This window comes from Oncorhynchus keta, chromosome 21 (assembly GCF_023373465.1).
Source record: "Oncorhynchus keta strain PuntledgeMale-10-30-2019 chromosome 21, Oket_V2, whole genome shotgun sequence".
Classification (NCBI taxonomy): Eukaryota; Metazoa; Chordata; class Actinopteri; order Salmoniformes; family Salmonidae; genus Oncorhynchus; species Oncorhynchus keta.
In genome coordinates, this window is record NC_068441.1 from 37,213,488 (window position 1) to 37,240,253 (window position 26,766).

General features: G+C 44.1%; 1 pseudogene; it reads right to left on the bottom strand.

The window, feature by feature from the left end:
- Positions 1-22,574, bottom strand: part of LOC118375447 (voltage-dependent L-type calcium channel subunit alpha-1D-like) — a 162,288-nt pseudogene extending 139,714 nt beyond the window's left edge.
- Positions 22,575-26,766: the final 4,192 nt, after the last annotated feature.

The window sequence follows — 26,766 nt, forward strand, 5'->3', positions numbered from 1 at the left end:
ACGGTGGGTTTTAGTTACCCACTACCTCTCATTGCTACGGCAGTGGAATCATTTCACGGAGCGCAGTTCTTCACTAAACTGGATCTCAGGAGTGCTTATAATCTGGTGCGTATTCGGGATGGAGATGAGTGGAAAACTGCATTTAGCACTACTTCTGGCCATTATGAGTACCTCGTCATGCCATACGGTTTAAAGAATGGTCCAGCTATATTTCAATCCTTCGTGGATGAGATTCTTAGAGACCTGCACGGACAGGGTGTAGTGGTGTATATTGACAATATTTTAATCTACTCCGCTACACGCACTGCGCATGTATCTCTGGTGCGCAAGATTCTTAGACGACTGCTGGAGCATGACCTGTATGTGAAGGCGGAGAAATGTGAGTTTACCAAACAATCAGTTTCCTTCCTGGGTTATCGCATTTCCAGCTCTGGGTTGGTAATGGAGGGTAAAGGCTGTGCGTAATTGGCCGACTCCGACCACGGTGAAGGAGGTGCAGCGGTTCTTGGGGTTTGCCAATTACTACAGGAGGTTTATCCGGGGTTTTGGTCAGGTAGCTGCCCCTATTACCTCACTGCTGAAGGGGGGGGGGCGGTGCGTTTACAGTGGTCAGCAGAGGCGGACGGAGCTTTTCATAAGTTGAAGGCGATGTTTACTGAGGCGCCGGTGTTGGCACATCCGGACCCTTCTTTGGCATTTATAGTAGAGGTGGACGCATCCGAGGCTGGGGTTGGAGCGGTGCTCTCACAGCGTTCGGGTGCGCCACTGAAGCTCCGCCCCTGTGCCTTTTTTTCGAAGAAACTCGGGCCAGCGGAGCGGAATTATGATGTGGAGGATAGGGAGTTGTTGGCTATGGTTAAGGCCCTGAAGGTGTGGAGACACTGGCTTGAGGGGGCTAAGCACCCTTTCCGTATCTGGACTGACCACCGTAACCTGGAGTATAATCGATCAGCTAGGAGACTGAATCCTCGTCAGGCAAGGTGGGCCATGTTTTTCACCAGATTTCGTTTCACTATCTCCTATAGACCAGGTTCCCTCAACACTAAGGCCGACGCGCTGTCAAGACTCTATGACACTGAGGACAGGTCCATCGATCCTACTCCCATCATTCCGGCAGCTAAGCTGGTGGCACCAGTAGTATGGGATGTGGACGCGGACATCGAGCGGGCACTAAGGGAGGAACCTGCGCCTCCACAGTGTCCGGAGGGTCGTAGGTACGTGCCGCTGGCTGTTCGTGATCAATTGATTCGTGCGGGCTTGTTCGTCTGTTCTTTGTTTGAGTGTATTTTGTTTGTATTTTGGGTTTCACGCTGTCCGTTTATATTTCTGTTCATTTGTTTTCCTACTTTTGTTCATGTTATTTATCCGGGACATTAAAGCCTGTTTTTTCCCACATCTTTTGCTCTCTGCGCCTGACTCCACACCTCCTCACTCATCTGCCGGATCAATAAATACATTTAAAATCCTACAATGTGATTTTCTGGATTTTTTTCCCTCATTTTGTCTGTCATAGTTTTAGTGTACCTATGATGAAAATTACAGGCCTCTCTTATCTTTTTAAGTGGGAGAACTTGCACAATTGGTGGCTGACTAAATACTTTTTTGCCCCACTGTACATGAATTCCCATTAACATTCTATAGGGATAAATAGGCCCAGTGTTTCCTTCTAGACACGACAGGCTGGACGGGCATGCATTGTCTATCAATGCCCTGCTTTACCACCCACACATAAACACACACACGCATGTGCACGCACATTAGGGATAACGAGAAGGGGGTGTCGTAGCGTGAGCCACAAATGAGCAGTTAGTTAAGTGACTAAACACACACTTCTGCCATCATCTCCACTGGAGTCCAGAGACACTGCTGCCACGCCAGCTAGTTACAGCCACAGCCAACCTCCACTGTCACAGACACATGGACAAACACACACACACACACATACACACAAAACCTCGGTCACATACTCCTCTGACACGACACACGCCATGTGAAAACCAAAATACCACAAGAGGCTAACAGACAGTAAACAGTACATGTAACCAACAGAACGCCCATATAAACAACAAGGCAAAGCTGTGGTATCACAGGATGTGTTTATGTTCTAGCAGTCTGTCTGATCGATGTTACTGTACTGGACCATCTGTGCTGTGGTCCCCCTAATCTGTACTTCACCCATGGTCATTTCAGTCTCCATTGGATCATCTAGTACGGGCTGTTCAATTCCGGTCCTGAAAGGCTGAAACACTTCTGGTTTTTGATTCTACCTGGTAGTTTGTTGCACTCACCTGGTGTCCCAGGTCTGAATCAGTCCCTTATTAGAAGGAGAGGATGAAATCAGAAGTGTTTGGGCCCTCCAGGACCGACATTGAACAGCCCTGATCTAGTATATCTGCGGTCATTTCAGACTATTGGTATATCTGCGGTCATTTCAGACTATCGGTATATCTGCAGTCATTTCAGACTATTGGTATGTATATCTGTGGTCATTTCAGACTATTGGTATATCTGAAGTCATTTGAGACTATATTCGTTCACCTAATGTACCATCATTTCATTCTCGGCTAGTTTCTTTGCGGTCAATTTAGTCTCCACAAGTCAGTGTCATTTTGTCCCCATTGGGTGAGGTGAATTAAAGTGAATAGTATTGTCCAACAACAGTGATACAGACACACACACTAACATGATAGCAGCCAGAATGCTCCATGTGCATGTTGCCCTATGAAGGTTAAAACATATGAATCATATACACAGTGAAAAGGTCATTGTTCCAGGGTGCTTTCTGCTCAGCTATCTTCAGCAGGAGGAGCTGCCTCCCGGGAGCACTGAGTCTTACAGAGAGCAGTCACAAATGACCTTAAAACAGGAAGGATGGGGCAGACAGGCCCCATGTCACCCTGGCTGTTTCCCAGACAGGTGGAGACAGGCAACACCCTCTCAGACAGGTGTGTGACTGTTCTTCAATAAGGTGGCTGTTAGAGCCTTTCAGGGTGATCATTTCAGAGCACTCATTCCAAACTTTTTGACAAGGAAGTTATCAGGAACAAGAAATGTTTCCCACATATATAATTGATACACATTGACATACATTTTGCATGTATATTTATACAGTAATGATTACTGAAACATTTTCTAATCTGGGACTTGAACTCACAACCTCTTGGCTCATGGCATTCTGACCTTCCTGCAACACCACCATATCTGTGTCAATTATCAGTTCATCTGACTATTCTCACATCATTGATTTGATTTACTTATTTAAGCAATTGTATTTTTTTTTGTATAGTTGTCTAATGTTGGTGGGTCATATTACTCTGTTTTAATGGTACTCCTGAACCACTATGATCAATAAAATAGTTTTTCTTGAGTGTACTTTTAACAGAGCTGAGATTTACATTGAAGCGAAAAGTGTAGCAATACAAGTGAAATCAGTTATTGACACACATGGTGGCGTAGCAGGACAATTGGACTGCGGTCAACCAAGAGGTTGTGAGTTCAAATCCCAAGTGAGGAGATGTTGAATAATAACTGCTGTATAAATGAACATTCACAATGTAATCATGTACATTGAAAATGTTACAAGTAACAAATTCCACATATTTTTTTTAGGTAAGATGCCCAAAATATAGAGTTGAACAAACATATGAGACAATTTGCGAAAACACATTAAGTTAACACTTTAAGTTACAGTTTTTTACAATCACTTTGGAACTAATTTCGGGAACCTTGATGTCCTTTTTCAAAACTCACAACCAATGATCAAAATGCTAATTTCTCAAAACTCTTAACACTTTTTCCAATTGCTTGGATACAATACACATAAAGCTAAGATCATTTGTTCATTGAACTAAAATCACCTGTTCAGAATGACACATCTTAAAACATCAAAGTATTACCATTTTAAAATGCAATTCACACATTACATCTGAAATGACTGTCTATTAATTTCATTACAATGATCTAACTATCAATTGATACAACTGTTCAAAATGATAAGTAACTGTTGCGTTACTCTTAATGCATAGTTTTATGGAAACTGAAGAACAATATTCCATGTTTAGATCATGAAAGTTTCAGGATAACGAGATACATTGACAGCAATTAACGTGGAACATGAATGAACCAATTGGACTTCATTATCTATGGATGTAATGTTTCATCGTCATTCTTTATCAGACACTGATTCTATGGTCCCATGTACCACTTTTCCAGACCATGTTTTCAGATTTGACATTACTGTACACTCACCGGCCACTTTATTAGGTACACCTATCTAGTACTGGGTAGGACCCCCTTTTAACTCAACAGCCTGAATTATTCACGGTGTTGTACGTTAAGAGATGCCCTTCTGCACACCACTGTTTTAAAACAGCTGTTATTTGAGCATGTGGCCTTTCTGTTAGCTTGAATGAGTCTGGACATTCTCCTCTGACCTCTCTCATTAACAAGGTGTTTTTGCCCACAGAACTGCCGCTCACTGAATGTGTCTTGTTTATCGCACCATTCTCTGTAAACTCTAGAGACTGTAGTGCGTAAAAATCCCAGGAAGGCAGCTGTTTCTGAGATTCTGGAATCACCATGTGTGGCATCAACAATCATACCACGGTCAAAGTTGCTTAGATTACTCATCTTGCCCATTCTAATGTTTGGTCAAACAACATCTAGTATCTTGTGTGTGGGTGATCTAAATGAATGTTCCTATTGGTATTTCATGATAAATAAGTTACTTGAATCAATGATTCTGCAAGTGCAAGGTTTCTTTAAAGATATGAATGCACAATGCAATGTTTTGAACATTGGGCAGCCTGTGTTACAAGTGATGACCGTTTTGAGTTTTGTGTCTAGAGTTTTGAAAAATGACCACAAGGTTCTGAAATTAGTGCCAAAGTGATTGTTAAAAACTGTAAAGTTTTTAAGAATGTTTGCTTATGTTTTCTCAAGTTGGAGCTAACTAAAAAGGGCAAGTTCAGGTAACACTGACCGAGTAATTATTTTTTGAAAGGCTGTAGAACCAGTTACTTAATAATATGAAATTGAAACAACTAGATTTTTTTACAGTGTATTAGAGCAGGAAGTCAAGTTGGTCAACCATGGCGGACCATGACGAATCGTGCTTTTGGAAATGCCCTGTATGTGTGTGTGTGTGTGTGTGTGTGTGTGTGTGTGTGTGTGTGTGTGTGTGTGTGTGTGTGTGTGTGTGTGTGTGTGTGTGTGTGTGTGTGTGTGTGTGTGTGTGTGTGTGTGTGTGTGTGTGTGTGTGTGTGTGTGTGTGTGTGTGTGTACACATTCAGCCCTATTATTATGGACTCCCTTCTGCCTCCTGGTGGTTGTGGAACTCCAGTCCTCCAGCCTTGTCTTACTGCCTGAGGAGGAATTGATTTCTATTTATAATGAGCTGCTTGCTGCTGCAGTAAACCGAGCTTTACTAATGATGCTGGCAAGCTGTAAGGCCCACTCTCCAAACCAGGGCAACATGATTCTGCAGCACACTGCAATGGGTCGTGTTCATTACTGGGTCGTGTTCATTACTACACACAAAACATTTTGCAACGGAAAGTGAAAACAAGTGTTTCTTATTGGGCAATTTCAGGTAGGTCCCTCCAAATTTCCTTCCAATTGGTTCCTAGTGAATATGACTCTGTTCTAAACACACATCTCATCCATTCACAGAAGCTAGTCTATGGCCGAGTCTGAAATGGCACCCTATTCCCTGTATAGTAGTGCACTAATTTCAGCCAGCCCTGCCCAAAAGTAGTGCACTATATAGGGAATAGTATGCCATTTATGTGTGATTAGATAGTGATAGTTTCAGGCAGAACGCTTTTCCTCACAGCTGCACCTCTCTGAGTAGTTGTTTCAAAACATATCAGTAAGGAGCTCACCGTTGGTTTCTCCCACAGAGCTTTAGTCTATGTTCCTCCTCTCTCCGATCTTTAAAAGAAGTCAGCTCGCTGAGCTCAAAGTAAGCTACTGAGTTTAACGGTACGGTGAGACCTCTCCCCCAACCCCTCTCCCTGTGTTAGGGAGACATCCGTAGAACTCACCTCACAGTTTGTCTGCTTTGATGCTATTTGCAGCGTGTCTCTCTGTCTGTTTGTCTCTCCGTGCTACTGTATATGTTGCGACTGGAGCTGTAACCCAGTTACACTGAGTCTGTCTCTGAATCTAATCTGCATGGCATTAGAGCCTCGTGATAGGAAGATAGGATCCCTGACAGCTAGGCCATCCACCCTGACCCTGTGCCATCCCCTTGCCATCATGGCTCTCCCAACATCAGCAGGCCAGCCCACATATGGGCCTGCATTGGGAGCTGCAGTGTGTGTGTGTGTGTGTGTGTGTGTGTGTGTGTGTGTGTGTGTGTGTGTGTGTGTGTGTGTGTGTGTGTGTGTGTGGAGTCGTGTGAGTGAGTGTGTAGAGTCGTGTGAGTGTGCATAGAGTCAGTGTAGAAATGGAATAGAAGAGTTAATAGGGCCTCCTGAGTGGCACAGCGGTCTAAGACACTACATCTCAATGCTAGAGGCATCACTCAGATACCCTGGTTTGAATCCTGCTGTCTCACAACCGGCCGTGATTGGGAGTCCCATAGGGTGGCACACAATATGCTCAGAGTCGTCCAGGTTTGGCCGGTGTAGGTAGTCATTGTAAATAAGAATTTGTTCTTAACTGACTTGCCTAGTTAAATAAAGATTACACTTAGGAGGATAGGATATTGGCCATTTGGTTTACAACCTCGCTTGGAGGGATTTTCCCAGCCCGCATGGATCATTTCGTTCTTAATAACCTTAAACTTGTCATTAGATTTTGATATTGTTGGTTCTCTCTCATTATTAGTCCCCTGCTACCTTAAGTTTTTAGGCTTTGATCACTCTTTTGTTGATAAGAATTTTCCTGTAATGCAGAATATTTCAAACTTGTAGTGTATTAAAGGTTTAAAAAGGCTTCTAAAGTTTGTAATTTCCACATAAAAAAGTACTGCTTTGGTAGAATTATCCACTCTGTCTGGCCTACATTTCTCTATTGCGTTCTGTATATGAGATATTTATTCAAATAAAATTTAGCAAATAGGAATAGGCAAATTATTTGGAAGGTCAATTGTGTGCTGCCCTGCTGTACGCTGTGAGACTCGTTATTTACTGTGAGCCGCAAGTCAAATTCAAATAGACTAAACCATCGTCTGTCACATCCCGATATGGTCACCATCGACGATGGCTCAGATTCAGATTCAGATTCAGATCAACTTTATTTTCCCAGAAGGGGGAAATTCATTTGGCTGTCAATCATCGTAGACAGACGATGCTATCGTAATATAGCCCAACCCTATTATTCACTACCCAAAGTACACACCAGTGACAAATATCAACAAACAAAAAACGGGAGAATTAATGTAAAAAAGGCCAGTGCAGTAGATGGATAAAGACAATACTGGAGCTCTGGACAATTTTAACTAGAGCTCTGGTAAAAAGTAGTGCATATGCAGGGAACTGGGTGCCTTTTAAGATGCAGACAGTCTGGAGTTTCTGGTAGCAGCCGAGCTGAGGCGGTGGTGGGAGATTCCCTGGTACTCTGAGTCCAATATGTGATATATATAATGACATGTCTAATCCTCAGCATGGCCTCTCATGCGTGGCTAAGTAGCAGTCAGAGGCCAGGCGGGCGGGAAAGCATGAGGATGTAGTGGAGGGTGTGTGTGTTTCCGTATATGTGTGCGTGCGTGTGGATCTTTCAGTCAGCACAGCAATTGCTCATTAGCTGCCATTTAGATACATCCCCACCCACCCAATCCTTCCCTCACATAACAATACGACCACCCCACAGTTGCTGGGCACAGTGAAAGCTATACGTCTGTGGAGTGATTTCATAGCCACTCTACAGAATATAGACATAACATAAGGTGTACTGAAGCCTACATTTATATCACATAGAGTCGACTTTTAGTATGACACTATAGTTTGTTCCCCTATGAGGTTGAATCAAGAAGGCCGACATTTGACATATTCCTAACCAATTGTGTTTTTTTGTTCATTTCTTTGCGTTGTTTGCAACTTATGTTTTTACTTATTTGGTACATAATGTTGCTACGACCGTCTCTTATGACCGAAACTAACTTCTAGACATCAGGAATGAGATTACTCACCATGGACTGGCAGAATCCTTTTTTCCTTTAACGAGTGATGAGCCCAATGTGGAAAATATACTGCTTTTCGGGAACAGGCCAAGATACCCGTGATTTGCGTGGAGAGAAGGTGGAGAAAATGGGGTCAGAGGGTGGGCTGCCTTCTGAGAATTTGTAGGTGATCGAACAAACCCCCACTTCCTTCCATTCTGCTAGCCAACGTGCAATCTTGAGAAAATAAAATCGATGACCTACGTGGAAGATTGAACTACCAACGGGAAATTCAAAACTGTAATATCTTATGCTTCACGGAGTCGTGGCTGAATGACAACATTATCAACATACAGCTGGCTGGATATACGCTGTTTTGGCAGGATAGAACAGCGGCGTCTGGTAAGACAATGTACTATGTATTTTTGTAAATAACAGCTGGTGCACGATATCTAGGGAAGTCTCGAGATTTTGCTTGAGTATTTCATGATAAGCTGTAGACCACACATGATAAACTGAAGACCACACTATCTACATAGAGAGCTTTCATCTGTATTTTTTGTACCTGTCTAAATACCACCACAGACTGATGCTGCCACTAAGGCCACAATGAATGAGCTGTATTCTGCCATGAGCAAACAGGAAAACACTCACCCAGATGCGGCGCTCCAAGTAGCTGGGGACGCATACAAAGCTCTCCCTTGCCCTCCATATGGCAAATCTGACCATAATTATATCCTCGTGATTACTGCTTACAAGCAAAAACTAAAGCAGGAAACACCAGTGACTCGGTCAATAAGAAAGTGGTCAGATGAAGCAGATGCCAAGCTACAGGACTGTTTTGCTGGCACAGACGGGAATACTGTATGTTCCGGTATTCCTCTGATGGCATTGAGGAGTTCACCACATCAGTCACTGGCGTCCCCACAGTGACCGTACCTACACACCCCAACCAAAAGCAATGGATTAGAGGCACAGCCGAGAGCTGCCCAGTGACACGAGCCAACCAGATGAGCTAAACTACTTCCATGCTCGCTTCGAGGAAAATAACACTGAAACATGCATGAGAGCACCATCTGTTCCGGAAGACTGTGTGATCACGCTCTCCACAGCCAATGTGAGTAAGACCTTTAAACAGGTCAACATTCACAAGGCCGCAGGGCCAGATGGATTACCAGGACATGTACCGAAAGCATGCGCTGATCAACTGGCAAGTGTCTACACTGACATTTTCAACCTCTCCCTGTCTGATTCTGTAATACCAATATGTTAGAAGCAGACCACCATAGTCCCTGTGCCCAAGAACACTAAGGTAATCTACCTAAATGACTACTGACCCGTAGCACTCACACCTGTAGCAATGAAATGTTTTGAAAGGCTGGTCATGGCTCACATCAACACCATTATCCCAGAAACCCTAGACACAATCCAGTTTGCATACTACCCTAACAGATCCACAGATGACGCAATCTCTATTGCACTCCACACTGCCCTTTCCCACCTGGACAAAAGGAACCCCTATGTGAGAATGCTATTCATTGACTACAGCTCAGCGTTCAACACCATAGTGCCCTCAAAGCAAATCAATAAGCTAAGGACCCTGGGACTAAACACCTCCCTCTACAACTGGATCCTTGACTTCCTGACGGCCCGCCACCAGGTGGTAAGGGTAGGTAACAACACATCCTCAACACTGGGGCCCCTCACACACCCTCAACACAGGGGCCCCTCAGGGGTGCGTGCTCAGTCCTCTCCTGCACTCATGACTACTGTTCACTCATGACTTCACGGCCAGGCACAACTCCAACACCATCATTAAGTTTGCCGATGATACAACAGTGGTAGGCCTGATCACTGACAACGACGAGACAGCCTATAGGGAGGAGGTCAGAGTCCTGGCCGTGTGGTGCCAGAACAACAACCTCTCTCTCAAGGCGAATAAGACAAAGGAGATGATTGTGGACTACAGGAAAAAGAGGACCGAGCACGCCCCCATTCTCATCGACGGGGCTGCAGTGGGGCAGGTTGAGAGCTTCAAGTTCCTTGGTGTCCACATCACCAACAAACTAACATGGTCCAAGCACACCAAGACAGTCGTGAAGAGGGCACGACAAAACCTATTCCCCCTCAGGAGACTGAAAAGATTTGGCATGGGTCCTCAGATCCTCAAAAGGTTCTACAGCTGCACCATCGAGAGCATCCTGACTGGTTGCATCACTGCCTGGTATGGAAACTTCTCGGCCTCCGACCGCAAGGCGCTACAGAGGGTAGTGCGTATGGCCCAGTACCTCACTGGGGCCAAGCTTCCTGCCATCCAGGACCTCTACACCAGAGGACGGCGCTAAAAATTGTCAATGACTCCAGCCACCCTAGTCATAGACTGTTCTCGGCAGGGCGGCAGGGTAGCCTAGTGGTTAGAGCATTGGACTAGTAAACGGAAGGTTGCAAGTTCAAATCCCTGAGCTGCGCTGACAAGGTATAGATCAGACACAAATCTGTCGTTCTGCCACTGTTCCTAGGCCGTAAATGAAAATAAGAATTTGCTCTTAACTTACTTGCCTAGTTAAATAAAGGTTAAAAAAAATAGACTGTTCTCTTTGCTACCGCATGGCAAGAGGTACTGGAGTGCCAAGTCTTGGTCCAAGAGGCTTCTAAACAGCCATAAGACTCCTGAACATCTGATCAAATGGCTACCCAGACTATTTGCATTGCCCCCCCTTTACACCACTGCTACTCTCTTTTGTTATCATCTATGCATAGTCACTTTAATAAATCTACCTACATGTACATATTACTTCAACTAACCGGTGCCCCCTCCCGCACATTGACTCTGTACCGGTCCCCCCTGTATATAATCTTGCTATTGTTATTTTACTGCTGCTCTTTAATTACTTGTTACTTGTATTTCTTACTCTTGCTCATATTATTTTTATACTGCATTGTTGGTTAGGGGTTCGTAAGTATTTGTTGTATTTGGCGCATGTGACTAATAACATTTGATTTGATTTAATCATCATTCTACCATATGAACATAAGATAAGGTATAATGTAGCCTACATACCTACACCGAGTGTACAAAACATTAAGAACACCTTCCTAATATTTAGTTGCAGTTGACACAAACCGGTGTACCTGGCACCTACTACCATACCCCATTCAAAGGTACTTTGATCTTTTGTCTTGCCCATTCACCCTCTGAATGTCACACATACATTGTGTATGTGTCTCCATGTCTCAATTGTCTCAAGGCTTAAAAATCCTTCTTTAACCTGTCTCCTACCCTTCATTTACACGGATTAAAGTCAATTTAACAGGTGACATCAATAAGGGATCATAGCTTTCACCTGGATTCTTCATGGGAATAGCAGTGTTCCTAATGTTTTGTACACACAGTGTATATGCTACATACATTCCATAGAGTCAACTTGAACCATTGTTAACTCCAGGGCCATACATACTTTATATATGGCCCTGGTTTACTCCCCAGAACTATCAGATCAGATCCCCTGTTACATTTCATCTGTCTTTTAATTCATTTTTGTATGGGTGGCCCCTGCGGGAAATGAACTAACAACCCCGGCGTTGCAAGCGCCATGCTTTACCAACTGAGACATACAATACAACATTTTTGCCTTATACTCATACTGATATGAGCATCGCAATCCCCTCACTAAGAAGATGGACTTTCGTCCTCCTAACAACATGTAGTTTAACACCAACCAAGATTACACAATAATGTAGCACAGACTGTATTGTCCCTGATGACCTACTTTCCTCCGCCTATGCACCACTGTGCAAACAAATACCCTGGGGTCAACCTCCTGGAGGTCACATTGGCAAGCATTACACCACACTTCTCCTCTCAAGTAGTACATCTTGGTATCTTACAGTATAACGTCGTCGTACAATCACAGCATAACTGCAGTATAAACCCCACACATCTTTTAAAGCAGTAGTTGTGTTGAGTTTTACAAAACTGGACAGCTTCAACTAGCCTTCTATCACTCTCACACCATCCTACTTTATCTCTCTTTTTGTCTGTCTGTCTGTCTGTCTGTCTGTCTGTCTGTCTGTCTCTCTCTCTCTCTCTCTCTCTCTGTTTCTCTCTCCCCCCCCTCTCTCTCTCTCTCTCTCTCTCTCTCTCTCTCCCTCTCTCTGTTTCTCTCTCTCCCCCTCTCTCTCTCTGTTTCTCTCTCTCCCCCCTCTCTCTCTCTCTCTCTCTCTCTCTCTCTCTCTCTCTCAGACATAACATTACGTGAACATCCAGCAGTGCGCTCTCTCTGCAGTCAGACATACGATCTCTTCATGAATCATTAAACACTCCAGCTAAATTCTGCTCATGTACAAATCCAAATGTCTGTTGTCTCGCCAGTGGACTTTGCACACACTCTCATACTTTCTCTCAGCTGTAGAAGCACTGCTTTGAACACTACATCACCCATAATTCATCAGCCTACACAGACACACTGTCAGACTAACATGCACAGGGAGCATAGAGAGCGGTGGTGCAGAGATGGGGATTTCTAAAAATAAAAAGCTGAATGAAATTCCAGTGCACTGCAAGCATGGAGATGATTCTCTCTGTAGCCAAAGCTTGGACTCAAAGTCTCTGTGGTTACACAATAACAATCTTCAAAGAGGATATACACACACATTGACACATCCAAAGCAAGATATTACATGTATTATACATAAATAAAGTATGACCATTGACCAGCAAAAAAAAACGCCCATAGATTCCTTTTAAACATGTCCTGACAACCGCTAGTCCTACAACCAGACACAGCCATTACATCTGAGCAGGGTACAGCATAACAACCTGAAAACAAACTGAGGGTATCTTATATCCTACAGCACCTCCATAGAGACTTCAATGACACCATAAGTCATCTGCACCATGAATGATGTTACTGTCAGAGTACACCGCAGCAACCCAAGCAGTGATTCACAGTAGCAGCTGAAAACAGCAAAGCACAGAATTCTCTAGGCTCTGGGGTGAAGTGTCCCCTAGGAAGAGATCTAGGATCAGCTTCCCCTCCCCCAATCCTAACCTTAACCATTAGTGGTCAGCCTCTAGGGGCAACTTCCCCCACAGAGCACAATAGAAGTTAAAGGTATTGCAATGGGATTCGAAGGTCTTGGGGTTAATTAGGGGAGTCAGGAGTAATGTTGACATATGAATGTACTCACCAGGTCATGGTTGGTGGAGTTGGAGTCATCCTGAGGGAAGGGGATATACACAGCTAAGGCCATACAGTTGGCAAATATAGCAATTAATATAAAGATATCAAATGGCCTGGAAGAGAAGGTTAAGGGAAAAACATCAAAGCAGTGGATCACAACTATATTCACAGTGCCAACATGTGACTATTTCCTGTTCAAATTATAGTCAACAAACACAGATAGTTCTAGTCAAAGATATGGAAATTACAGGAGTAAAAAAAGTCAGAACAACATTCAAAATGCAACATTGCAATTCAGCACTAAATAACATGAGATAATGTGCCTTGTTATCACAGTGTTCTGATGACTGTGTCTTCTGGAGCGGCAGAGTCCCAGCAGAGGCTGACACACACACAGCTGTGTCTTGTCACTGAGTCACCCTCTGTTATTACAAGCCCCACCAGTATTTTCGGATTTAGGACGTGGTGACTTTCACTGTGCCTTGGGAGGCAGCAAAAAATGACTTTGTTTAAAAAAAAAAAATCACCTCCAGTTGACTATTCTCTAGCATGAACCGCTGAAAAAACACAAAGTGTAGAATGATTCACACCTCAGTGGCTATAGCAGTCAAATAATGTGTTTTTGCATTCCCTGCTGCAGTATGCTACCTACGCTCGAACAAACTGATTCAAAGTAAACGTTGACTTGCTGTTTCACTTTCATATTCTGTGTTGGGTAGTGAGTCACAGGCTGCAGTGAGATTAACATGAAGCAGTGTCTCTCATCTAGTTGTACTGGAGTCTGAGGGGTAATGGAGACGGGATACAGTCTCTCCACATGGCTAAGTTAATGCTAGGCAGCTACAGTTAGGCATGGGCTAGGTGCAACTCAGAGTTAGCCAACTGTACTGTTCACAAGTAAATCAGGAATTGGTGCATGGGTGGAAGTTCTCGTGACGGCCCTGAATCGACCCTAACTGAGCTCATGATGGTTCTTCGCATGTACTCACATACACATCACACACAACGCAACACACTCTAAAGAACACGGCATAGATTACTGACATCCAGACATCTCACCCCCCCACACACACACACACACACACACACACACACCCACACACACACTGTGGTCCATTGTAAAGGATACTTCCACTCCACCAGGCTGATGCAGGCTCTTCGTATGGGGTTGTTAAGTTTGAGGCAGAACAGGGCCCTGGCAGGCCTGGTGTTGGCGTTGCTGCCCTGTTTCTTGCTTTTGGCGTACTGCGCCCGCTTCTTTTGTGCCAACGCGCCCACCGGGACGGTCGGCACCGGGACCGGGGCAGCCGTGGGGGCAGCTACCGGAGCTGAGACCGGTGGGGCGACTGGGGTTGTAGCCAGGGCCACAGGGGCGGGCCCGTTGGCGCTCATAGTGTGGGCGTGGCTCTGTGGGGCGTGTCCAGCAGCATGGATCTGCCAGGGGATTGGGCGGGGCTAGAGGTGGTGCACAGAGCTGTCTGACCAATGGGCTGGCAAGTCACCAGGGGGAGGGACTCTGGTGCTGCTGGCATAATTTGCCTCTGAGAAAGATAGAAAGGGACAAAGAGTGGTTACCAATCCGTACTTTTACATAAAATTGATGATCATGATCATTACTAGCTAACATCATTAGTAGCAGGTTACTGTGGTGACTTTGTGAATAATGTTAAAAGGTAAACAACATGCACTAACAGTGTCCCCAGTCCACCTGACCGTGCTGCTGCTCCAGTTTCCACTGTTCTGCCTTATTATTATTCGACCATGCTGGTCATTTATGAACATTTGAACATCTTGGCCATGTTCTGTTATAATCTCCACCCGGCACAGCCAGAAGAGGACTGGCCACCCCACATAGCCTGGTTCCTCTCTAGGTTTCTTCCTAGGTTTTGGCCTTTCTAGGGAGTTTTTCCTAGCCACCGTGCTTCTACACCTGCATTGCTTGCTGTTTGTGTCACGCCTTGGTCTTAGTATTTTGTGTTTTCTTTAATTATTTGGTCAGGCCAGGGTGTGACATGGGTTTATGTTGTTGTATTTCGTATTGGGGTTTTTGTATTATTGGGATTGCGGCTGAGTAGGGGTGTTGTATAGGCTTGGCTGCCTGAGGCGGTTCTCAATCAGAGTCAGGTGATTCTCGTTGTCTCTGATTGGGAACCGTATTTAGGTAGCCTGGTTTCGCGTTGTATTTCGTGGGTGATTGTTCTTGTCTCTGTGCAGTTTCACCAGATAGGCTGTAATTAGGTTTCACGTTCCGTTTCTTGTTTTGTATTTTGTATCGTTATTTCATGTGTCACTTTTCCTATTAAAGTCATGAGTCACCACTACGCTGCATTTCGGTCCGACTCTCATTCTACAAACGAAGAACGCCGTTACAGTTTGGGGTTTTAGGCTGGGTTTCTGTACAGCACTTTGAGATATCAGCTGATGTACGAAGGGCTATATAAATCAATTTGATTTGATTTGATTTTGATTGTGGAGTTTCTGAGTCAGCATCACAGACAAAAACGATTGAATCCCCACAATCTCACATTCGGTACCACAAGACAGTGGACAGCAGACATCTCAGGTGAAGCTGCAGCAATGTTGATGGCCACTGGGAGAATCACTTGAAGATAAATAGGCTACAGGAAGACCTCCACAGGAATCAGTCTACCCAACAAGGAGCATGAATGGTAAACTATGATGATTGATAGACTGTTTCAACCATAATTGATTTCAAACGTTTAACTTCACAATTGTTAATAATAGGTCATAATTTGGCAAAAGATGAAAATAGCCTTCTCCAGTGATACCTTGCCATTCAACAGCGACCCCATCCAGAACCACTTCTTCATAACAACCAACAAGCCTCATGCCACTGATCTCAGGGAAGCCATTGACAAACTCAAAACCTAACTCTTATTGAAATTATTGCTACTGTGTTAGATGCGAAATAGGTTAGGCACTAATGATGTATTACATAGCCGTAGGATTTTGTAAGTCTTCCTCATATAATTTATCTTCATCCAATCGCTTGGCAGCTTTAGTCAGTGTCCTCTGTTGGAGGACATGCATGTGTCAATGTCAGTTATGAAATGTTGTCACCTTCACCATCATGCAGGGGGTAATGAGATGAGCTCACTCCTTCAGCCCAGCTACACAGTCGCACAGAGCTCTCTTAAGAGGTTGTGAGTGTAATAACACTGTAAAAATACATTAATAGTATTATTAACACTGTAATAACACAGTAATGACTAAATAATTCTGTCTGACAAGACCAATAATCAAATCTACCTTATTAAAGGGTAGCAAGCATGAGTAGTTTTTACTCACCAAAGTAACAACACAGAATGGTCAAAGACTTAGTAACTTAGTTGTAGTCACGATCTGGTTACCTATAACTACAAACAATTATTACATATTTATAAACAAATTTCCGGATATCTTCTAAACTACCCACAATGCACTATTTCTCCATGTAATATGGAAAATATACTCTGTGCTACCGAGTTCATATGCTAGTTCTTTAGCTAGTTCGAGCTGGCTAACGTTAGCATCCTCATGCTCGTCACCGACTTTGTGGCTGTGTAATCTAGTTGGAACCCGTTAGCACGGCAGGCACTGGTTGGTGCCTTCTTGATGTAGAATTAAAACTAAAGAGAAAATCATACCTGCTTTCTCTAATTGTGTAGTACCTCGTCTGTTCTTCTTTTTGTTTTGCATATTTTTTATTATGTTCTCTATGAAGTAGGCTACAGGAGTTTTGCAACTTTTGCCACCTTGGTTTAATGCTAGCGCACTAGCTGACTGACATCTGGAATCTTATCTATTTTGGATTTTTATCGCTATGTTGGATTTCCTTCACCTCATCCCCTTCACATTGGTAGCTAACTCAGCCTGCACCCTTTTCAAAGTTTTACCATTGGCTGGACCCCAGCCATCAATCTGTAAGTCTCTGCTCTCTCTGCTCTCTCTGCGGTTATATTTTAGTTGTGTTTTGTTAGTTGTGTTCTAGCTGGTCTCCAGTTGTTGGGCTCTGGCTTGCCGACCATAACCGTGGTGGTTGGCTAGAATTACTAGGCTAATACTTAGTTGGCTAAACAGCTAACATTAGCTGGCTGGCTGGCTGGCTGGCTAGCTTGCTGACTAAGATAACGGCATATGGCTAAGATTCTTTAAAACATTATTTAATAGATGGTTGACGTTATTTGGCGTTGATAGCAACTGGCTGACTCATGCCATGCTAACATAACATTAGCAGGCTGGTAGGGATAACGTTAGCAGGCTAGTTGGCAAGAAACCTTGCAAGTTAATTTGTAACAGTAAATTCATTAAGTATTTGCTTGTAAGTTGGCTGAAATTGTAACTGAAACCAGTAGTCATGAGTGCAAACGATTTGATTGAATTTGAAGTTATACATTTGAAGTTATTTCTGTTGGAACTTACATTATAGGGAAGGGGCTGGCTTGCTGGGTCCTCCATATTATGTCCCACCCCGTTAAAACATTTTCCGACATGACTTCAGCGTTTTATGTAATAACTCGAAAAATAGAAAAAGCGTGGTGTAACTTTGCATTGGGACTTTCTATGTGTATACTAATGCAAATCCATATGTTACATGTGGCTACATTTATTCTACCTACCCTTTAATAATCTTATTACACATGGTAAGAGTTGTTAATCATTCAATTCATGTCACGCCTTGGTCTTAGTATTTTGTGTTTTCTTTAATTATTTGTTCAGGCCAGGGTGTGACATGGGGTTATTGTATTGTCTTATTGGGGTTTTTGTAGGCATTGGGATTGTGGATGATTAGGGGTGTGTCTAGTATAGGCTTGGCTGCCTGAGGCGGTTCTCAATCAGAGTCAGGTGATTCTTGTTGTCTCTGATGGGGAACCGTATTTAGGTAGCTTGGGTTCCGCTTTGTATTTTGTGGGTGATTGTTCCTACTCTGTGTAGTTTCACCAGATAGGCTGTAATTAGTTTTCACGTTCCGTTTTGTTGTTTTGCATTTGTATAGTTATTTCATGTATCGCTCTTCCTTCATTAAAGACATGAGTAACCACCACGCTGCATTTCGGTCCGACTTTCTTTCTACAAACGAAGAACGCCGTTACAGAATCACCCACCACACACGGACCGAGCAGCGTGTTAACAGGCAGCAGTGAAGGGAGGACGTTATGGACAGCAAAGGCATGGAGTATACGACGTGGGAAGAAATAGACAGGTGGGCGGCCGACCCAGAGAGAATGCCGGAGCCCGCCTGGGATTCGCTGGAGCAGTGCGAAGAGGGCTATAGGCGAATGGAGTCGAAAAGAAAGACACAGCGGATAAAGTGGAGAGGCGCTGGTATAAACAGGCAGCGACAGCTGGAGCAGCAAAAGGAGGATGAATTACTCGGAGAATGGACATGGGAAGACGTGTTGGATGGTAAAGGTTGTTACACTTGGGAGGAGATACTGGCCGGAAGAGATCGCCTCCCATGGGAACAGGTGGAGGCACTAAGGAGAGCAGAGGCAGCCGGAGATAGGAGCCGACGATACGAGGGAACACGGTTGGCAAGGAAGCCCAAAAAGCAGCCCAACAAAAATTATTGGGGGGGGGGGGCTTAAAGAGAGTATGGCTATGCCAGGTAGGAGACCTGCGCAAACTCCCTGTGCTTACCGGGGGGCTAGAGAGACCGGGCAGGCACGGTGTTATGCTATGGAGCGCACGGTGTTTCCAGTGCGGGTGCATAGCCCAGTGCGGCACATACCAGCCCTTCGTATTGGCCGGGCTAGAGTGGGCATCGAGCCAGGTAAGCTTGGGCAGGCTCGGTGCTCAAGAGCTCCAGTGCGCCTGCACGGTCCAGTCTATCCAGAGCCAACTCTCCTTGTTTATCGTGGGGAGCCAAGGAGGAGACGAGAACCAGAGCCGGTGTTAGAGGTGAGCGAAGCAGAGACTGTGAAGGAGTTAATGGGGAAAGTGGAGGAGAGAGTAATGAGGGAGTTGCTAGCATGGTGCTATAGGTACGATATTCGTCCGACGGAGCGTGTCGGGATTTAATGGCACCTGGGTCAGCGCTCCATGCTCGTCCTGAGGTGCGTGTTAGTCGGCTGTTGAAAAATGTGCCAGCCTCACGCACCAGGCCTCCTGTGTACCTACCTAGCCTTGCACGTCCTGTGCCAGTCCTGCTCTCAGGCTCTCCAGTACACCTTCACGGTCCAGTCCATCCTGTGCCACCTCTACACACCAGTCCTCCGGTAGCAGCTCCCCGCACCAGGCTTCCTGTGCGTGTCCTCGCTCCAGTATCACCAGTGCCAGCACCACGCACCAGGCCTTCTGTGCGCCTCGCCTGTTCAGCACAGCCAGAGCCTTCCTTCCCTCCTGCGATGTCGGAGTCTCCCGCCTGTTCAGCGCTATCAGAGCCTTCCTCCTCTACAGCGCTGCCGGAGCCTCCTGCCTGTTCGGAACAGCCTGAGCTCCCAGTCTGCAGGGAGCTGTCAGTCTGCAAGGTGCTGTCAGTCTGCATGAAGCAGCCAGAGCTGTCAGTCTGCAAAGAGCTGCCAGTCTGCAAGGAGCTGTCAGTCTGCAAGGAGCTGCCAGTCTGCACGGTGCTGTCAGCCTGCATGGAGCAGTCAGAGCTGTCAGTCTGTATGAAGCAGCCAGAGCTGTCAGTCTGCAAAGAGCTGTCAGTCTGCAAGGAGCTGTCAGCCTGCATAGAGCAGCTAGATCCGCCAGTCAGCCATGATCTTCTAGATCTGCCAGTCAACCAGATTCTTCCAGATCTGCCAGTCAACCAGTCTCTTGCAGATCTGCTAGTCAACCTGAATCTTCCAGATCCGCCAGCCAGCCAGGATCTACCGGAGCCTACTACCTAAGTGAGCTTCATCTCAGTACTGGGCTTCCTCTCAGTACTGGGCTTCCTCTCAGTACTGGGCTTTCTCTCAGTACTGGGCTTCCTCTCAGTTCCGGGCTGCCCCTCAGTCCCGGGCTGCCCCTCAGTTCCGGGCTGCCCCTCAGTCTCGAGCTGCCCCTCAGTCCCGAGCTGCCCCTCAGTCCCGAGCTGCCCCTCAGTCCCGGGCTGCCCCTCAGTCTCGAGCTGCCCCTCAGTCCCGAGCTGCCCCTCAGTCCCGAGCTGCCCCTTAGTCCCGAGCTGCCTCAGTCCCGAGCTGCCGCTCAGTCCCGAGCTGCCCCTCAGTCCCGAGCTGCCCCTCAGTTGAGTGGGGTTCTGGGTGAGGACTATTAGGCCATGGTCGGCGGCGAGGGTGGATTATCCCAGGACGCGAAGGGGAGGAACTAGAACATTAATGGAGTGGGGTCCACGTCCCGAGCCGGAACCGCCACCATGGACAGACGCCCACCCGGACCCTCCCTATGGTTTTGAGGTGCGTCCGGGAGTCCGCACCTTGGGGGGGGGGGTCACGCCTTGGTCTTAGTATTTTGTGTTTTCTTTAATTATTTGTTCAAGTCCGACTCTCTTTCTACAAACGAAGAACGCCGTTACAATTCACAGTGTCAGCAAAATTACAGGGCATAGCTAATGCTGGATATCTCATGATTGGAAAATAAGAAAAGAACCATCTCCCTCTCAAAATAGGTAAAGTGCATCAATTACATTTTTGGACAATAAAGAGTTGAGTGAAAAAGAGTGGTTTAAAACCAAAACGCACAGGCAAAGCAAATACAACTATAATGCATCTATAAAAATTGACACAATGTTGCATTATGAGGATACAAAGTTAAAGCAGCCTATCAAAGAATGTAAGTAAGGCACAAGACTAGGATATGTGTCTGGATGATGGACTGGACCATGTCATCACAACAAAGAGGGGACACAGCCATATTTGTAAACAATCCAAAATTATTATTTTTTCACTGAAAAATACGGCCATACATATTAAAATATCACCACAGATGACATGCTGCCCGAGCCAAAAACACAGGGATAAGCTGCGTGAATTCAAAGCTGTCACTCTAATGCATCACTTGGTCAAATCAGTTGTGTAAGTCCTTGAACTGCGAGTGCTAGGCCCCGCAGAGAAAACAAGAAGAAGCTGAAAAAGGTCATATTGCCTGAATATTCCCGAGAGCTTATAAAATCTCTCAAATTCCATGGATAATAAGGATAGAGCGTTACAATCATCTTTGTCATTGAAAATAAACACATTAATGCAGAAAGCACCAAACGTTAGATTACACTATTAGAAAAAAAGAGTTCCACAGGGGTTCTGCAGCTATCCCCATAGGATAACCCTTTTTGGTTCCAGGTAGAACTCTTTTGGGTTTCATGTAGAACCCAAAGGGGTTCTACCTGAAACCAAAAGGGGTTATCCAAAGGTTTCTCCTCTGGGGACAGCTGATTAACCCTTTTTGGTTCTAAATTGCAAAAAAAAATCTAAGAGTGTAGTGTTGTCATTCATCCTTACTGTTCATTTGCTACCCATATGGAACTGTATCCTATGCAGAAGAATAGGCTTCATCAATATTATTTTGATAAATGTCCAAGTAACATTGATATAAATCGATTCGTGACACTTGAACAATACCCTTCACCAAACGTGTCCGTATTTCCCCTTGAACACACTGAGGTAGGCGTAGGCCTATTTCGTAAAATCCCTAAATACAACGGTGTAAAATGACAGCCCGGCTCTTGGCGCTCAGCGTAGAAATGGAGCAGTGCATGGCCGTCATATAGTCCTCCCGATGCTCAGAAGAAACATTTGGCGTTATTGCTAAGTTACAATGGGTTAAAAAGCTCACTAACAGTCGCTCCGGTCTAGGGACACGGTCTGGGGTATTTTGCCCGGCGTTTGATTCCGCGCAAAGAATTCTGTGAAAGGATACTGACGTAGTCACCGAACTTCGGTCCAAATGACAAGCATGTATCTTGTTCAGTAGGCTACTGATGTCATGATAAATGTGAAATAGTCTACGCAAAGCTATTCTGAGATATGCTCAACAAAATAGCAGGGAATATGAAGGGCAAACTTGGCAATACGGTTTTAAAAAATAAAATGGACACTGTCAATTAGTTATATTGTTCTGGTATAGAAATAATGAAAACAAACGACATTACAAAACCCCTTTAAAACCCGGTGTAGCTAAGCTAACATGCTAATTTCAGACCCTATTCCATGCCACAACAAAAAAACGTACCTTTTCTGAAGACGTATTATTCGGCAGATACCTCCGTGTTATCCACTCTGTACAAGGAAATTCCAGTGCTTTTGCGGCCGAAAAAACGCAAGTCCAGTCTCAAACCGCGAATTAAAATTCATTAGCTTCAGGGCAGGAGGGACACATGCATTAATTAAGCCCTTCCATGTTGACTGTGGAAAGCAGGAGACAGGAGAGTGTGCGCGCGAGAGAACAGAGCATCCTCGTCCGCTGCGCAGCGCTGCCTGCCAGTTTATCGTCACAGCGTCAGTGAACAGTGAAATGAGCACATCAGAATCAGAGCACTCTTCCTTCTGGCTCTGTGTCCCTCCTGTTCGTGCACAAGCTTCTCTTCATTTACATGCCACGGAAAAAGTCATCATCAAAAGAGACATCATGAGTATATAGCCTAGGTCTAATTATGTCTAGTCTAGCATACGTTTAATAGATTTTCATTTAGAACCTTTAGAACCAAAACTATAATCAATCATCTCAATTTGGGAGGTAAATATTAAGACACCCAAATATTGCCAAACCACTGGCACAGTGACACTAGGAGTCCTCTGATTTCATTTCCTTGATTACCTTAAACTGAAGGTCCATGTTGATCAATCTTTGTATTATCAGTCAAACCGCTCAAATTCATTTTATGAATGAAAAATTATAAATTCCAGTTGACATGGTCCAAGTGGCATGACATATTGGAGAGAGGCTCAAGCAGCATAGTCCAGCCATACAGTGCAAATGTTATCCCCTATTCGCCTCAGACGGATAGCCTAGAATTTAAGTGACCTTTAGTGTATGTTGTTCAAACTAAAACTGTCTCAGCAGCCAGTAGAGAAAGCGAAGTTGACAAGTGTTGGAAGTAAAAGTGGACTCAATGGGGATGCACACAGCAGTGGCGAAGCAACCTATGCCATAACCCCTTTTTGGTTTGGACTTGGAATTCACTCAACTCTCCTTGGAAATGTTGGGAAATGCCTATTGTCAGACACAGTAGACAGAACAATTGAGCTGTTGGAACGGAAGCCTATTCTACAACTCATCTTATTTAATAGGGTGGCGATACATATGACACTAAAGACATTTACAGCCACCAAAATGTAAATCACAGACAGGCCAGAATGGTTGTGTGTGGTAATAACAGCTCCAGTGAGCATCGATTCTATGCAACACAAGGCTCCTAATTTTTTATTACCTTTATTTAACTAGGCAAGTCAGTTAAGAACAAACAAACAAACAACAGAGTTTTACCTTGTCAGCTCAGGGATACTAGTCCAACGCTTTAACCACTAGGCTACCCTGCCACCCTTATCATGTAACACAGGGTCAAACAGCAGTAGCCTAGCCTGTATTCAGATATAAATCTATGATGCCACATTGTACATGTAAACATCAAGGAAACAGACCTGCTTTCTCTCCATGCATATAAAAAGGACTAATTGGCCAGCTATCTCTATGCCTTCCCTACATCAGCATGACTGTTGAGGTGATAAAGTAGTTTATCTTTCAATACACACTAAATGGAGTTTCTTGGTAGCCTGTAAGGCATTACTGTAAGAGTTTACTTTAGTGCTATGCTTATAGCATAGCCTGCTGCCTACATGATATCAGTGTTGTTTCACGCCTTTACAGTATAAGGCTTATAACACCTTTATGAATACTATAAGTGTTACAGTGTTACACAAGCATCAAATTCAGTAGCTGATTACAAGCAAATCAGATAATCATGCTGTAATGATTATGACAAATGGTCCCTAACTAGCAAGGTGTTATCTTAACATTGATTGCCATTGCCTCCTATGCCCCCTGAAGAAGGGCTCACACCCGAAACGTTCGTGCAGCAATAAAAATATCCTAATTTAAGTTTATTCACAGGAGTCCTGTCCTATTTCTGTTCTTTGCATTATATACAAGGATACAGCACACAATCTAAGTTTATGGAGGAGCATGTTATTTATCCTTTCCCTAGCTAGTAGGGTCAGGAGTGTTCCCTAGTCACGTGGTCAGGTAAAACTCAGCTCTATTTATTATTTACTAAATAATCATGATTCACACACTGTAACAACTCTTTCCAACCATCATTTTCACATCCCCTTCCAAATTAGGCCATGGTCCAAATCCCCTCTATGGTTAATTGCATGGCGTTGCACTGTAGCCTACATGAACATATTCCTACTCCCACAGCTTGTGTATAATATCGTGACGAGGCAGTAAGGCAATACCGTCCTGCTTGATCTGCTTTCACACTCATGGCTTCTCTCCCATTACAGCTGTTCTGTTCTAGTCCTATCAGGATCAGCCACCTTCTGTTCTGGAATATTCCTCTGTAGCACTGGCCTCTTTCCACTTAATGCAGTTTCTAGAATATGCCCTTGTTGGTCAGAATTGACATTGGCTATGGAATACAACTATACTGCCAATGCTACTGTAGGATGTTCCAACTATTGAACTGTTTCTGGAATATTCTGAAAATGCCTGTAGTGTAGGACAGTATAGCTGTAACATTTCTCTGAAGTGCAGAGTATTCCTTCATAATACACAATAATAAACAATATACTCTACCCTAATCTATGCACCACACTATTGATTAGGGAATTCTTGAGACACCCCCATGATTACCAGTGATGTTCACAATTTCACACATTTCCCCATACAGTGGTATTCCAATAAGAGGCAGAATTGCCAGCTGTGCCATCTGCTTAAGCCCAATGAGCAGGTGACATGCTTAAAAAGGGGAGTGTCTTACTCTCAGGCAGTATATTTCTAATTGTGAACATGCTAATGAGTCTAACTGAGAAGAACAGGCACACATACATGCACACACACACACACACACACACACACACACACACACACACACACACACACACACACACACACACACACACACACACACACACACACACACACACACACACACACACACACACACACACACACACACACACACACACACACACACACACACACACTCACAAACACAAACACACACACACCAGGATGCAGAAATAAGTCTATGTCTTGATGGATTTGAACAGTACTGTAATTCAGTGTAACAATTCCACTGTGTAAACTAACACATCACCTGTGTAGATGTCAGCAGATCTTTCACTTGGGTTAAACACTTGCTGAGTGATGCACATACACCTCAGGCAGGACCAAACCACTCCATGCCCGTTACACAGGTGGTGTATTCAGTGATGTGAAACGTTCTGAGCATTGCAGATGGAAATATAATGAATAAGGCTGACACAATTCCCTATTTTAACTGGAAAACCATCATATCTGTTCTACACAACACATTTCTATCGGAAACAATCTGTAATATCCACCTGAACGGGTCCAGGAGTTTCTCCAAACAGCGGGTTGTCATTTAGACCTATTTATGTCAAGCCTCAAAACTCCAGTGCACCTGCCTGTCACAAACACACAAAGCCCACTTTTATGAAATAGTAATGAGGACATGATACAGGTGACCCATAAGAGACCCCTACACCACCCTGTTCTGGAATTTATACAAAAATAATGTTCTCTCTTTGTCAGACGAGACAGGAAAGAGCTGGCTCAAGCGCACTAATATGTGTTGGGAAGGATATGGTCTAAAACGGTTTGAGCCTTTCTGACATCAGAGACGTATTCACTAGGAACCAAATGTAAAAAAGCTGTAAGTTCAAATTGTATTTTTCATATGCGCCGAACACAACAGGTTCAACAATGCACTTTTAAGAAAAAAAGTGTTAAGAAAGTATTTACTCAAATAAACTGAAGTAAAAAAAGAATACATTTTTTAGAAAGTTTTTTAAAAATAAGAAAAATACCTAATAATTAAGGAGCAACAATAAAATAACAATAGCGAGGCTATATACAGGGGTTACTGGTACAGAGTCAATGTGGAGGACATATACAGGGGTTACCGGTACAGAGTCAATGTGCGAGGGCACAGGTTAGTTGAAGTAATATGTACATGTAGGTAGAGGTAATACATACAGGAAAAGTGACTATACTTGGATAATAAACAGAGAGTAGCATTACGCATGTTATGTAAATCTGAGGGAATAATGTTGCTCTATTGATCTCTTTAACATCTGTAATTATATTACAATGGAAAAAGACACTCAACAAGCACCAATTTTCCTGGAAACAAAACACCAAAACAAAAGAAATACCACAACGTGTCTTTTAACAACAGTTGTACACAATACAGTGTATATTAACACAATAGATTAAAGTAGAATCCAATGACCTCTTTGGTTTAATCTATAATCTAAACAGATGTAACCAATGAATTTGTCCTTACTAGAACTGTGGTCAGTCAGGTCATACACTATCAACATATAACAGTCTATCGGAGCTAGATAGCTA